The following is a 16,914-nucleotide window of genomic DNA, read 5'->3' as shown; positions in this document are numbered from 1 at the left end:
CTCCCTTCCCTCAATAAACAAATCTTTGAAAGACAGACAACTTGCTAGATGGATCTCTACCAGAAGTGGTCATCAATATTCTGGGTACTATATATACCTATGTAGGACAATCCATTTCCTCCTAAAAAGCTGTCTGAAGGCTTTTTTTTTTTTACTCAATAATTCTTTTATTTATTTAATTATTCCCTTTTGTTGTCCTTGTTTATTGTTTTAGTTTTTAAAAATTTATTTCTTTATTGGGGAATTAATGTTTTACATTCAACAGTAAATACAATAGTTTGTAGATGCATGACATTCCCCAGTTTCCCATTTAACAATACAACCCCCACTATGTCATTTATCATCCTTCACGGACCTGTATTCTCCCCACCCACCCCAGAGTCTTTTACTTTGGAGCAATATGTCAATTCCATTTCAGGTTCTACTTGTGTTTTCTTTTCTGATCTTGTTTTTCAACTTCTTGAAGGCTTAATTAACCTTGGTCAAACTGATTTTTCCTTTCCTCTCATATATGGGAAAAGGAAGAAAGAAGAAAGAAAGAAAAAATCAGTTTTCTCTTGCCCCTGGTCCCTCAGATACATAAATTCTCTTCCCAGAGATTACCAGCCACTATCTTCTTATGGAATAGCTGAGTCAACTGTGTTTTCTCTAAATTGTTTGGTCAAACTCTTTTTTTTTTTTTTTTGGGGGGGGAGATTTTATTTACTTAGTAATGAGAAAGATAGGAGGAGAGAGAAAGAACCAGGCATGTGTTGCTCGATACTGAACTTGGGACCCTATGCCTGAGAATCCAATGCTCTATCCACTGAGCCACCTCCCAGACCACCTTGGTCAAACTCTTTAGTGTAACTAGGTCAAGATCTGAATAAGATGGTAAGATTAAGACTACTATTTTTTTTTTTTAAATAAGTAACTGGAGGGGAGAGGGGAGAAATGAAGGCAAATTCTTTTTTTTTTAAATTGTCTCCAGGGTTATCACTGGCTCTAAGTGCCAGCACTATAAATCCACCTCTCACATTTTTTCTTTCTATTTTATTTGATAAATATTATTATTTATTTTAACTAGAACATTGCTTAGCTTAGGTTTATGGCAATGTGGGGATTGAACCAGAGACTCTGAAGTCTCAGGAATAACAGTCTCTTTGCATAACCATTATGCTATCTACCCCCACCCTTGATATTTCTATTTTATTTGACAGGACAGAGAGAAATTGAGACAGGAGGGGAGATAGAGAGGGAGAAAGACACCTGCAGACCTGCTTTACCACTCGTGAAGCAAGCAAGCGTGTTCTTTCTCTCTCTCTCTCTCCCTCCCTCCCTAATATAGAAAGCTGAGGTGTGGACACGCTTGAACCCGATCCTTGTGCATGGTAAGGCGTGCACTCAACCAGGTACACTACTGCCTGCCCCCAAGCTGCCCCATTTTGGCTATAATTTGTATCTATTACCAAATGACCTGTATTTCTCTGAAAGACAATTACTGGATTGTTTCACTCCTACCTGCAATGTAAAGAACCAAAATACACAAACATATTTAGACTCCTGTAATATTTTTTAAATTTCATTTATTTATTCCCTTTTGTTGCCCTGTTATTTGTTGTTGTTGTTGTTATTGATGTCGTTGTTGGATAGGACAGAGAGAAATGGAGAGGAGGGAAGACAGAGAGGGGGAGAGAAAGATAGATACCTGCAGACCTGCTTCACCGCCTGTGAAGCGACTTCCCTGCAGGTGGGGAGCTGAAGGCTCGAACCAGGATCCTTACACTGGTCCTTGCACTTTGCACCATGTGTGCTTAACCTGCTGGGCTATGGCCTGACTCCCTAGACTCCTGTAATCTTATAAACCACCATTAAGTCAATATAAATGAATGAATTTAAAAAGATTGAGACTACATTTTTATTTTCTCTTTTTATAATTCAAAGACTGAGTGCAAAGTCAGTTATAATGCACAGTTATACTAGCTTAGTCACTGAGTACCAAGGTAAGGAATTAAGCAATGTTTAACCATTAATACAATCATGGCAACAAAGTAGAATAATACCAGTTTTAGAAGCTCAAGTATATGCTGCAGTGAAAAGCCAAGTTCGCAAGGTGTGATATATACAACTTATAATAAACATTATGAACTAGATTTTCTTTTTTATAATGACCTAAATTTCAGCTTTGCAAAGGAAGATAAACAAACGTGGTCCTCAGCAACATACAAAGGGAATATGGGTGAATTTAAAGAAAGTTTTTAAAAAATATATATATATTTATTTATTCTCTTTTGTTGCCTTTGTAGTTACTATTGTTGTTGTTGGATAGGACAGAGAAATGCAGAGAGGAGGGGAAGACAGAGAGGGAGAAAGACAGACACCTGCTGACCTGCTTCACTGCCTGTGAAGCAACTCTCCTGCAGGTGGGGAGCCGGGGGCTTGAACTAGGATCCTTAAGCCGGTCCTTGCACTTCACACCACGTGCATTTAACCCGTTGCATTACTGCCACACTCCCTAAAGAAAGCTTTATATAAACTTGTCCCTCTAGTTTTAGGGGAGGCATAAGAAACTATTTTTCTGTGGTCCAGGAGGTGGCACAGTGATAAAGCTTTGGACTCTCAAGCATGAGGTCCCGAGTTCGATCCCCGGCAACACATGTGCCAGAGTGATGTCTGGTTCTCTCTCCTCCTATCTTTCTCATAAATAAATAAAATCTTTAAAAAAAAACCACTATTTTTCTGAGTATATCATCCTCAGACTCCTTGAAGTTTATCCAGTAACTATATTTCTGGGTTAAGGAACCAGCTTATCTGGTAGAGCATCTGCTTTACTATCTTGGAGTTCCATGGGCCTAGGGGACACTCCACAAATGATAGAGCAGAGAATCATTCTGGCACATGGGACGCTGGGAATTGAGCCCAGGACCTACCATCTATATTTGCCAAGCAGTTATTTCAGTACCTTCTGAGTACACAAAACAAATCATATTTCATTATTTTCTTGGTTAATGCCTTAACAGCAGCCTAAAACGATGCTTGAGACAGAAGTTCAATAAATATTAGTACTCACTTGCAACATATCATCACTTACATCAGCTTTAGCTTTTTTTTTTTTTCAACTATATACATATTATCTGCCTAATTCAGCTGTCATTAATGTTGGCTGAAATTCTGGGTGTGAATTTCTTTTGACTACTGATAACAGATTAGTAGTCTCTGGCTGTTTAATTTACTCAGATACTGTGAAATGTTCTCTTGTTTTGTTTTTTAAATAACAGCAGATCATACTTAAAAGTAAATTTCCAGTTCTGCTCTTGGATTTGTCTAAGAAACCAGAATCTTCAAAAACAATGTATTATAAAATAAAATATATATTATAAAATGCAATATGTTCATCCTAAGTAATATATACCATTCAGTAGTTTTAGGACAGTCATAAGTTAAGAGATTTATGAAATCCTGAGGTCTACACTAATGTAAGTTTAAAATATAAGCAATTAAAGGTTCTTATAAAAGAAAATTAACTTAAAATGGAAAAGAGATTTTTTTAAAAACAATTTTTACTTATTTATTTTGGATAGAGACAGTGAAAAATTAAGGAGAAAGAGATACGTGCAGCAGTGCTTCACCACTTGTGAATTTTCTCCCTGCAGGTGAGGACTGGGGATTTGAACCCAACTCCTTTCACATGGTAATGTGTGAACTCCATCAGGTATAGCACCGCCCAGCACTCTATACAGAATTTTTAAAATCACTACTTTGCAATCATCACAATGATTTGGGTAAAACTGTTATTGGCAACGGGTATGGGGGTTCAAAATGACTGATCAAGGAACATCAGTGAGGGTTATGGGTGATACACTTTGAACAGGTGGGAAATTTTCTGAAACACAGTCCTATAAAATAAGGTTACCTCAAAAAATAGACTTAAAAAAAGTGGGGGAGGGATGCAAAAAAAAAAAAGTGGTCCAGGAGGTGAAGCAGTGTATAGTTTGAACACAAAGCATGTGGTCCTTTGGTAAATGTGCCAGTGATGCTCTGAAACAGTGAAGAGGCAGCAGCAGCAACAACATCCATTAATTAGATATTAAAATAAATGAAGTGCATCTCCCTACAAGATACTTATTGCACAAGGAAAATGAAAAGTGATCAGACACAATCTTAGGTCAAAATGACAGCAAGTGCTTTCCAATGTGATGCATTACTAACAACACTTTGTAGTATTCAAGCTTATAGAATTTTAATCATGACACATCACATAAACCCAAATTAAAGAACATTCCACAAAATGACCGATCCTCTTCAAAAAACATCCATGACTAGAAAAGCAGAGAGTTCTAGACTAAAGAAAACAAGAGCAACAAGACAATTCAATGCAATTAATGATTCTGAACTTTTGATAGAGACGTTAAAATAAGTGCTGAGATTTGAACAAAGCCGGGGATTACAAAACCTCATTCTATAAAATTTAATTTCTTCACTTTGGCTAAAGAAGTTTTATGGAAATTGTCTAAATCATTCTTTCAGCTTTTCTGCAAATCTGAAATAGTAAACTAAATTTTTTTAAAAAGCAAACTTAAGACATAACTTAAAGCAACATATAGAACCTGCTTGGATACTGATTTAAGCCAATGTAAACATTTGGAGATAATTCAAAATCTGAATATGGACTGGATTTTGTACTCATTCAACAGGACCAAGGGAAACTGACAGGGGAAGGGGGACAGAAGAATAAGAGACACGTGCATCACTGCTTCATTACTAGTTAAACACCTTCCCCCCTGGAAGTGGGGAATGGGGGCTTGAACCTGGGCCCTTGCACATTGTAACATGTGTCCTCAAGTTGTGCCATGTCTGGCCCTGGGCTGGTTTCTAGATGATGAAGAATTACTGAAAAACTACAACTTCAAAAGGTATAAATGGAAATCCAAACAGCCATAGGCTGGCAAGATACCTCACCTGGAAGGACAACTGATCTTGCCAGGTGACGCCCTGTGCAGAAACCAGCCCCATCACACCAGAGAAAGCTTCAGTGAAGTAGTGTCTCTACCTCTACCCACCCCCCTTTCATAAAAATCAGCCCAGGGTGGGGGTAGATAGCATAATAATTATGCAAAGAGACTCATGCCTCAGCCTCCAAAGTCCCAGGTTCAATCCCCCACACCACTATAAGACAGAGCTGAACAGTGCTCTGGTTATAAAAATAATAATAAAGTGGAAAAAAAAATCAGCCCAGAGGTGAATGAAATCTGGTGACTACAAAAATTGATCGCCAAAAATGGAGCTGACTCATTATCACTGGATTTCCTGATTCTTCAGTATATGAATATTTTTCTAGTTGGTTTTCAGTATCACACAGTTTGAATAAAGCACAGCAAATGAGCCCACCTTGGGCTTAAATATTTAATATTAGTAGCACAACACTAAAGCCAGTCTGTTTTACAACAGTATATGTCACTTTTTGATTAAAAAAAAAAAGAAACTATGAAAATATTGCTAATGGTACCAAATGGAGTATGACTATTTTTGATTCAATAGTATACTTTTTTTTTTAAAGAAAAGCCAGAAAATGTAATAGAATAATGTAGGCATGTAAAACCCCACTTTTTTTTGTCCTCCAGTGTTACCGCAGGGGCTCAGTGCCTGCACTACGAATTCACTGCTCTTGGCGACCATTTTCCCCACTTTGTTGCCCTTGTTGTTATTGCTATTGAGGACAGAGAGAAATGGAAAGAGGAGGGTAAGACAGAGAAGGGGAGAGATAGACACCTGAAGACCTGCTTCACAACCTGTGAGGCGACCTCCCCTGAGGGGAGCCAGGGGCTCGAATGGGGTTCTTGATGCCAGTCCTTGCACTTGGCGCCATGTGCGCTTAACCTGCTACACTATTGCCCGGCCCCCAAACCACATTATTTTTCAACAGTTCAATTCTCTGACTAGTTAAAGATGTGCACAAAGTCTATCTCAACCAAAGATCGCATTTGGGCCTACATAGAATCACATTAATTAAAGAATAATGAGCCTACTAATTTCAACCAGCAAAGTTTACATCTGATCAGATAGAAGTATCATTGGGGGGAGTCGTGCCGTAGTGAAGCGGCTTAAGCGCAGGTGGGGCAAAGAGCAAGGACCAGTGTAAGAATTCTGGTTCGAATCTCTACCAACCGACAACATCAATAACAAGAATAACTGTAACAACAATGAAAAACAAGGGCAACAAAAGGGAAAACATAAAAAAAAATCAAAATCAAAAAAGAAATCATTAGAATCAGTCTCCTTTATTAAGTACAACCGGAGAGTTTGTTTGCTAATTAGTTATTAAATTCAGAACAAAACTCAACAGCTGTATCAGCCAAAAATCAAAATATATTTAAACTTGTGTTACTAAGGACTTAACATTTCACAATTAGTGCTTGACTTTACACATTACACTAAACTATTCCTCGTTTTATCTGAATATCTAGAAGTATGAACAAGCTACTGTATTCAGATGAACTTATTTTTTAACTGTTCTAGGTATAGTTAATTCTATTTCACTTACCTTATCTGTAAAAGAAAAAAAAACTATCTAAGGATATAAAATGTGTTAACACTGCAAGGTTAAGTCAACAATTTTTGAGACTTACTGGTAACTAGATGTCATTCTAATTCCAGTTATCTATCAATCGCCTAACACAGATACATTTTTAATAAGCTAGCCTCCTATCTCATATATTTCACTCAATATAGCTCCTTTGAAAAGTTCCAAAACATCCTCTACCTTCACTAGACTAAATCACAGTGAGGAAAAAAAATGCTGACAGTAGTCACTTCAATCCCTTCCAGGAAACTAGCAGTTAAAAAAAAAAAAAAAAAAAAACCACAGTTGCTGTCTTCTACAGGAAATTAAGAAAAATGCTGAGAATGTAGCATTTCTTTAGTACTTTCATCAACAGGATACCAGCCACTATTTTCTGTGTGCTTCACACATTTCCAGCAAGGAATAAAAACGCCTCTAATACTTGCTGACTCCACACTTAGCGACTGATTGGAGCCCATGTTAACTAACCTTTTGGATTACAGAATTTTAGGAAATTTTCTGATTCTGGTCACCCATTCTAAACTTTAAGTAAACATTCACAAAAGAATCACTGCTGGGGCTGGTGAGATTGCTCACCTAGGAAAAAGCACCTGCCTTGGTGCTGTGGTGTCTATCCCTCTGTCTAAAAAGTTGGCTCAGAGGGGTGAAGTCTCAGCAACAGGAAGGGGGGAAAAAACCTCCACTGGAGATAGGAGCTGACTTTTTGGTAAGCTACCAGGATATGAAAAGATAGAAAAATGTTCCTACTTGTAAAATGACTGTAAGATTTTAAATTTGACCCATTCTTTTATTTATTACCATCAGGGTTACCACCGGGGCTTGGTGCCTGTATGATACATTCACTACCACTCCAGGTGGACATTCCTCCCCCACTTTTTTTTTTTAAATAGGACAGAATATTTTTTTAAAAAATACTTATTTATTCCCTTTCGTTTGCTCTTGTTGTTTTATTGCTGTAGTTATTATTAATGTCGTTGTTGTTGGATAGGACAGAGAGAAATGGAGAGAGGAGGGGAAGACAGAGAGCGGGAGAGAAAGACACCTACAGACCTGCTTCACCGCCTGTGAAGCGACCCCTCTGCAGGTGGGGAGTTGGGGCTCGAACCGGGATCCACGTATGCTTAACCAGCGGTACCGCCTAATTCCCAGGTCAGAGAATTTTAAAGGAGAGGGGGTGATAAAGATTGCTTTACAACTTGTGAAGCTTTACCCCAGCACATAGGGGGATCTTTACGCTTGGTAAGGTGTGCATTCAATCAGGTGAGCTACTGCTGGGCCGCGGATCTTTTTTCTTTTTCTTTTTTTTTTTACACTTTATTTTTTTCCTTTTTTTGTTGTTCTAGTTATTATTGTTGTTATTGATGTCATCGTTATTGGGTAGGAGAGAAACTGAGAGAGGAGGGGAAGACAGAGAGGGGGAGAGAAAGACAGACACCTGCAGACCTGCTTCACCGCCTGTGAAGCGACTCCCCTGGAGGTGGGGAGCCTGGGGCTCAAACCCGGATCCTTACTCCAGTCCTTGCGCTTCATGCCACGTGCGCTTAACCTTGCTGCACTACCGCCCAGCCCAGCCCAGCCCAGCCCAGCCCAGCCCAGCCCAGCCCAGCCCAGCCCAGCCCAACCCAGCCGCCCCATTCTTAAACAATTCAACAATAGGATGAAATACGAATCTTGACAAATTACACAGAAAAATAGGGTAGTTTTTTAAAATAAATTTTTAAAATTTATTCATTTTCCCTTTTGTTGCCATTTAAAAAATTCTTTATTGGAGAATGTTTTACATTTGACAGTAAATACAATAGTTTGTAAATGCATAATATTTTTCAGTTTTCCATATATAATGATACAATCCCCACTAGGTCCTCTGTCATCCTCCCCCCCTCCTTCTTTTATTGTTGTTGTTATTGATGATGTCCTTGTTAGGACAGAAAGAAATGGACAGAGGAGGGGAAGACAGAGAGGGGGAGAGAAAGATAGAGACCTGCAGACCTGCTTCACTGCCTGTGAAGAGACTCCCCTGCAGGTGAGGAGCCAAGGGCTGGAACTGGGATCCTTCTGCTGGTCTTTGGGCTTCGTGCCATGTGTGCTTAACCTGTTGTGCTACCACCTGACTCCCGAAAATAGGGTAGTTTTTATGTCCCCCAAATCCTGAAGGTAGATGTTGTGCCTTTTCAAAATTACACCCTGCGCTGTAAAATATCTTCAAGTGGCTTTAAATCATTAAATGCTTCTAAAAACTATGATTGATTATAGATGTGTATGTTAAAGGGAAGAGAAGTTTATAGAAACATTCAAACTTCCCTTTCAGAGGACTCAGTGAAGGGGTTTTCTTTGAAGGTTCAGGATTACAATTCTTTGTCAAGCTGCCTTAACAAAAAGACCTTGAAAGGGTGACTTGTATATCCCTGGGCAGACATGAAGGGCTTGGTTTCCTGACATGAATAACTAAAATATCCGGTTAGTATCTTACAAAAAAAGCTGTAAATATCCTTTGAAAACTTCAATCTGGAGCTCCAGTGGCGCAATTGGTTAGCGTGCGGTATTTATATGAAAACTTCAATCTGTGACACAAATTCCCAATGACTTCATAAAATGGGAGTCCGGTGATTCAGTTCAAAACTAGGAATGCTGCACTTATTTATGATCTATTGATTGACTGACTGATGAATTGATTGATCATCTTTTTTTTTTGCCATCAGGGCTACTGCTGGGGCTTGGTGGTTGCACAAAGGATCCACTGCTCCCAGCAGCCATTTTTTCTTTCATTATTATCATTTTCTTATTTGATAGGACATAGAGAAATTGAGAGGGAAGGTAGAGATATACAGAGAGAAAAGGAGGAAAGAAATATATTGCTTCACCACTCATGAAGTTTCACCCTTGCAGGTGGGGACTGGGGGCTAGAACCTGGACCCTTGTGTGGTAATGTAAACTTAAAATGAGTAAGCCACTGCTAGTCCCCTATACTCATGTATTTTCTGTCCTATACTGATTGCTAGGGCATTAGGTAATTATATTGTAACTACTCATTTTTTTGAGTTAATCACTTAATGCACGATACCAAAGTACATGAGTTGTAAGACCACAAACAACAGGCCAAGAGGTGCACATTGGATAAAGCCTTGGACTCTCAAGTCCAGAATTTGATTCCAGACACCACAATACCAGAATGACACTCTGGTTCTCTCTCCTCTCCCTCTCTGATAAATAAATCTTTTTAAAAAATATTTATTTTTTTAAAATTTTATTTATTTTCCCTTTTGTTGCCCTTGTTGTCTTTTTGCTGTTGTTGTAGTTTATTATTGTTTTTGATGTCATTGTTGTTAGATAGGACAGAGAGAAATGGAGGGGGGGAAGGCAGAAAGGGGGAGAGAAAGATAGATACCTGCAAATCTGCTTCACTGCCTGTGAAGCAACTCCCCTACAGGTGGGGAGCCAGGGGCTCGAACCGGGATCCTTATGCTGGTCCTTGTGCTTTGCGCCACATGCGCTACTGCCCAACTCCCTCTGATAAATAACTCTTTAAAAACAAACATTTTATACTGATTTACAAGAATGACTTCCTTGTGAACCTAAATGTCAAAAACTTAAAATTTGAGTAGATGAAGTAACACCAAGAGTGAACAAAGACAGACTATCTTAGTCTTCGTTTCTTTATTTTACTGACATCTTTATCTTCTCTTTTTTAAAAAGATTTTAATTATTTGTTCATGAGAGTGAGAGAGATGAAGAGAGAGAGAGACATTACTCTGGTATATGTATTGCCAGGTGGGCAACTCAGGACCACACACTTGAGATTCTAATGCTTTACGCACTACACCACCAATTCAGTATTTTATAACCTGCTATTTAAGTACAAGTTTGTGAAGCTTTCATTTTACATCAGAATTAAAGTTATAAATTCATGGTACTAAAACTTTCCCCAGACATGTGTCAAACACAAAGCACCTCTACTCTTGCTTCTTTCATATCAGGAAAGTTTGCTTCCCTGGTATGGAAAGTTTCCCTTCCAATTATTTTAACTTCTATGATTCTTTCCTTTTTTAATTTTTTTTATTATCTATCAGAGACAGCCAGAAATTGAGAGGAAAGGGGAGATAGAGAGGGAGAGAAACAGACAGACAGACACCTGCAGCTCTGCTTCACCACTTGTGAAGCTTTCTCCTTGCAGGTGGGGACTTGGGGCTTGAACCCAGCTCCTTGCATATTATAATATGTGCACTTAACCAGGTGTGCCACCACCCAGCTTCCTGATTCTTTCTTTCCATACCAGGGAAGGAAGGGCTACTGCTCTGGGTGGATTTTTTTAAAAGAGGTTTTGAGAGATAAAAAGGGACAAAGAGACAGAGATGAGAGACATCAGAGCACCACTCCACCCCTTGCGCAGTTTCCCCTTTTTGTTTTCCTGTGTGGTGGCTTGGGGCCTTGAAACTGGGTTCTCCTACATGGAAATGTGCAAGCTTGCTGGGTGAGTTAACTCCTGACCCTTCTTTCTATAGTCCTCTCAGTTAAAAAGACTTTGGGTGGGATGAGGCGGGGGTGGGGTGGGGTGGTGGTGGGAGCTGGCAAATAGCTTACCTGAGAGGGTGCCTGATTTGTCTTGTACCCTGCTCCCACCACACTGGGGAAAGCTTCAGTGTTATGGCATCTTTCCTTGCCTCTATCTGCAAAAGTTCGCCCAGTACAGTGAAGCCCTCATGACAACCACAAAAAGGATTTTTGGTTCCAGTAAAATAATGGTTTTCTTGAGGCTTCAAAGACTAAGGTTCAATCCTCCTCCACACCACCACAACTATAAACCAGAGCTGAGAAGTGCTCTGGTAAAACAACTCTTAGGGTATATATATATATATATATATATATATATATATTCAAGAAGTAGTCACTGACTCAATTTTACTTATTCATTTTTATTAGCGAATCAATATTGATTTACAAAATTATATGTCAACAGGGGTATAATTCCACACTGTTCCCACCACCAGAGTTCTGAATCCCAAGTCTCCATTGCAAACCATCGTGGTTCTTCTCCCAAGGTTGCAGACATGGGTTAGCAGTCATGTCTACAACTGTCTGTCTACATTTGTACATAATTTTCTTCCAGGTCCAATTCTCCCCCTCCAAGCCACACATAATCCTATTACTATATCCAAATATCTCTCCCCTGTTAGCCCACACTCTCTGGGACCTGATGGAGCCAGAGTTTACAGCCCTTACCTCTTCCTCTTTTTCCTCTTCATACTCCACTGGGAGTATGAATCAAAGTTGTTTTGGGGGTGCAGAGGGTAGGGGTTTTGGCTTCTGTAATCACTTCTCTGCTGGATTTGGGTATTGGCAGGTCGATTTATACCCCCAGCCTGTTTCTATTGTTTCCTAGAGGGGTAGGGCTCTGGAGAGGTGAGGTTCCAGGACACATTGGTGAGGTCATCTTCCCAGAGAATTTTATATAGACTTTTTGTTTCATGAGAAAGAGACAAACGGAGCTGGGGAGATAGCATAATGGTAATGCAACAGCCAAGCCTGAGGCTCTGGGGTCCCAGGTTCAATCCCCAGCACCACCATAAACAAGAACTAAGCAGTGTTCTGGCTGGTTGGTGTCTGTCTGTCTGTCCGTCTCTCTGTATCTTTCCCTCTGCATCAACTTTTTCTTATTAAAATAAAAATATGAAGGAGGAAAGAAAGAGAAAGAAAGAAAGAAGGAAGGAAGGAAGGATGGAAGGAAGGAAAGAAAGAGACAGACAGACAGACACTAGAATAATGATTATGCTTGATTCTGGGGACTGAAACTGGGATCTCTTGGGTCTTGGGACCATAGTCATGAAAGTTCAGTGTGCTACAGTGCACTAATCCCCAACCCCTTCATATCTATTTTTTACATCAATGCCAGACTCTCATGCTTAAGGCTCCAAAGTCCCAGGTTCAACCCCCTGTACCACCATAAACCAGAGCTGAGCAGTGCTCTGGTGTTTTTGTCTATCTCTCTCTCCCCCCTTCCTGCATCTCTTTCAAAAATAAAATAAATATTTTAAAAAAATAAATACTGATCATGGGGGAGGGGGATTGGTCCACCAGGTAAAGTCTCTCATCACTATGTAACAGCACCACACAGAGAGGAAGCTTTATGAGTAGTAAAATGCTGCTATGGTTCTTTAAGTTCTGTTTCTTTCTTTCAGCCTCCATATAGTATAGTATATAGTGGGGAGGACAGAAGGGAGTCGACCAGGAATGGTGGAACTGTGCAGGTACAAAATCCCAGTGAAGCCCTTGCAGCAAGAAAAAAATTAAAAGTTTTGAAAAGGACTTTTCCAAGGACCTGGCTGCACTATAAAGCCAGTTTACATGATGGAGTATACAAGAAAGTTCATGCTAGCAGACCAGACACCCCCTCCCTGCAAGAAGAGATAGAACTATCCCCAAGATGTCTTGCTGAGAAGAAAGCTCAGGTATCTTAGAAGTTTCCTCCGAGATGAAAGCATCTGCTGAAAGCTAAAATAAGCCCAACTAGGATTTTTAAAGGACATTTTCCAGATAAAAACAATAGTAACGTGGTCTGAAAAAATCCAATCTTTGGGAGCACAAAACTTCAGTGATGGAGGCAGTGTGGAACTTATTATTATAACCATTTAAATACCTACTAATAAAATCCAACCTGTCTGCCAAGATAAACTATATATATATATATATATATATATCCTCTACTCTGTTAAGATTTTTAAATCCCTCTAAGTGTAGCTGATCAGATAAATAAAAGCAACTCTAATTCCAATTCCCATTTTTCAATTACTTCATGACTCACTGTTTCAACTGACTGGAGCAGGAGTGGTCACCAATGAACATCATTGTCAGAATTCTGTTCCCTACTCCAGAAGGGACTAATTGGGGAGTCGGGCTGTAGCGCAGCGGGTTAAGCGCAGGTGGCGCAAAGCACAAGGTCCGGCATAAGGATCCCAGTTCGAACCCCGGCTCCCCACCTGCAGGGGAGTCGCTTCCCAGGCGGTGAAGCAGGTCTGCAGGTGTCTATCTTTCTCTCCCCCTCTCTGTCTTCCCCTCCTCTCTCCGTTTCTCTCTGTCCTATCCAACAATGACGACAACAACAATAACTACAACAATAAAACAACAAGGGCAACAAAAGGGAATAAATAAATAAAATAAAATATTTTTAAAAAAGATACTAAAAAAAAAAAAAAAAAAAAAAAAAGGGACTAATTGTAGAAAATGAGACAGAGGAAAGTTTGCTGTAAGTCCAAGACGTTGGCTTTAGTAACTGGGTAGATGGTAGTTTCTTCTCCTTTAGCATACTTGCATTCAACGCAACTGAATAAAGACACCTCTCCATTATATGGGGCAAATAACTAATATTTAAGTATCTGCACAGGCTAGGCATTATGATATAAGCACTAAAACACAGTATGGTCTAACTTCACAACTGCCAAAATATAATTTTAATAAATGAGGATGCTCAGACAAGCTGCTATGATTAGCCAGCTTAGACTAAACTTGAGACAAATCCTTTTTTTTTTTGTTTTTTTGTTTTGCTTCCAGGGTTATTGCTTGGGCTTGGTGCCTGCACCACAAATCCACTGCTCTTGGAGGCTATTTTTTTTTCCTTTTGTTGTCCTTACTGTTTTATCGTTGTTGTGGTTATTATTTTTGTTGTTACTGATGCCATCGTTGTTGAATAGGACAAAGAGAAATGGAGAGAGGAGGGGAAGACAGAGAGGGGGAGAGAAAGACACCCACAGACAGGCTTCACCACTGTGAGGTGACCCCCCCCCACAGGTGGAGACCAGGGGGCTCGAACCAGGATCCTTATGCCCAGTCCTTGCACTTCACGCCACTGCGCTTAACCTGCTGCGCTACCACCTGACCCCCCCAATCCTGTTCTTTTTCATTACAGAATGCTTCATGAATTTGCACAACATCCTTGTACAGGAGTCATACTAATATTCCAGTTTTCATATATTTGCTGCTGAAGTGAACATTAAACTCCTGAGACGTTTTTCCTTTTTTTTTTTCCTTTTTTATTTTATTTGTTGGATAGAGAAAGCCAGAAATTTAGAGGGAAGGGGGTGATAGGGAGGAAGAGTGACAGGGAGACACCTGCAGCACTGCTTTACCACTCGTAAAGCTTTCCTTCTGCAGGTGGGGACTGGGGGCTTGAACCTGGGTCCTTGCACATTATAACATGTGTGCTCAACCAGGTGCTCCACCACCTGGCCCTGAGACATTTTCTACAATAGCAAAGAGTTCAAATTGTTCTAACTTGACAAAATGGTTTAAAGGGGTTGGTTCCTATTCTTTCTGAAATAAGCTTTCAAATTTTCAGGACTTGAAAAGAAAAGGCCTTATTTACTCAGTGATTCAGAGGAGGAAGTGCTAATATTACCAACATTTGGCCTCTAATGTAAAACTCTACAAATCTATAATCATTTCCCCCTTTCTGACTGTACCACTAAAATACAAGCAAGCACGATCTATTCACATCTTCTTACAGACCCTCATAAGCATGAGTATGGGTCCAGGTAGTGGCACACCTGGTTAAGTGCTTACATTATAAGTTTTACACAGCATGAACACACACACACACACACACACACACACACACACACACACACCCACCAAATACCCTGAATATACAGTAACACAGCAGAAGTTTCCAGCTTTCACAAGTGGTTTCAGAGAGGAAAACATTTACTTTTGTCATTAAGGAAAAGTGTAGTTTGAGAAATTTAGGTTTATGACAGTGGTTACAAATTAAATATTCTTATTAAATATTATTAAATAAATAAATAATAATCCTGGTCACACATTAAACTGAACCCAATTATTCTCTCAAATTTCCAGCAAGAACTTGTGTAAGTCATCTGAATAACTGTTGGAATCAAATGTTGATTCACTGACCCCATCCACTTCCCATATTAAAAAAATTGCCACAGGGACTAGGAAAGTGACTAAACTATAAATCACATGACAATTGTGCTCTATCTCTCATAAATTAAAACAAGAGTAATAACTGCCCTGTGGCTGGGACAATACTGGGTTATTAGAAAAATCATGATGGTGATGGGGAGTCGGGCGGTAGCGCAGTGGGTTAAGTGCAGGTGACACAAAGTGCAGGGACCGGCTTAAGGATCCCACTTAGAGCCTCTGGCTTCCCACCTGCGGGGAGTCACTTCGTAAGTGAAGCAGGTCTGCAGGTGTCTTTCTCTCCCCCTCTGTCTTCCCCTCCTCCATTTCACCCTGTCCTATTCAACAACAACAGCATCAGTAACAACAATAATAAAAAAAAAAAAACCCATGGGTGGGAGTCCGGAGATAGAGCAGCTGGTTAAGCGCAGGTGGCGCAAAGTGCAAGGACCAGCGTAAGGATCCCGGTTCGAGCCCCCCACTCTCCACCTGCAGGGGAGTCATTTCACAAATGGTGAAGCAGATCTGTAGATGTCTATCTTTCTCTCCCTGTCTTCCCCTCCTCTCTCCATTTCTCTCTGTCCTATCCAACAATGATGACATCAAGAACAACAATAATAACTACAATAAAACAAGGGCAACAAAAGGGAAAATAAATAAATATTAAAAAAAGAAAGAAAATATAACAGTCAGAGAGATTGTGCAGTGATCAGAGTACTGGATTTCGAAGCAGGAGGACCCATGTTTGATTCTTGAAATCTCGTACTAGAGTGATTCTCTTTCTTGGCTCTTTATTATAGAAAAACAGTATATGTACGTGTATATGAACATATCTATCTTGGGGCCAGGCAGTTGAGCACACACATCACCATGTGTAAGAACCCCCAGTCCCCACCTGCAGGAGAGAAGCATCACAAGTGGTAAAGCACTGATGCAGGTGTTTGACTTTCTCCCTCTTCTCCCCTCTGTCCTACTATGGGGGGGGGGGGGGAATTTGTCTAGGGGAGCAGTGGATTTGTTGTGCAGGCACTGAGCCCAAGAAAATGCTAATGTTGGTGGCAATTAAAAAAGTAATTTTTTTCTTTGCCACAAATTGTCACTGGGGCTCAGTATCCTTCATGACTCCACAATTCTAGGTGGCTTCTTCTTTCTACCAGAGCACTGATCAGCTCTCACTTATAATGGTGTAGGGGATTCAACCTAGGACTTTGGAGCCTCTGGCCTGAGAGTATCTTTGCATAACCATTATGCTATCTACCCCCGTTTATTATTATTATTTTAAAAATATTTTATTTATTAGTGAGAGGGCTAGAATGGGGGAGAAAGAACCAGATATCACTCTGGTACATGTGCTGCCAGGGATTGAACTTGGGACCTCATGTTTGAGAGTCCAGCACACCTTATCCCCTGTGCCACTTCCTGGACCACTACTTCTTTCTCCTTCTCAT

General features: G+C 40.0%; 1 protein-coding gene across 2 annotated transcripts in view; it reads right to left on the bottom strand.

The window, feature by feature from the left end:
• CLTC (clathrin heavy chain) overlaps positions 1-16,914 on the bottom strand; it is a 72,251-nt gene that overhangs the window by 49,086 nt on the left and 6,251 nt on the right. The gene's annotated exons all lie outside the window — the stretch shown is intronic.

This window comes from Erinaceus europaeus, chromosome 12 (assembly GCF_950295315.1).
Source record: "Erinaceus europaeus chromosome 12, mEriEur2.1, whole genome shotgun sequence".
NCBI classification, from domain to species: Eukaryota; Metazoa; Chordata; class Mammalia; order Eulipotyphla; family Erinaceidae; genus Erinaceus; species Erinaceus europaeus.
The sequence above is the reverse complement of the archived record's forward strand: the minus strand, read 5'-3'. Positions and strand labels throughout refer to the sequence as shown.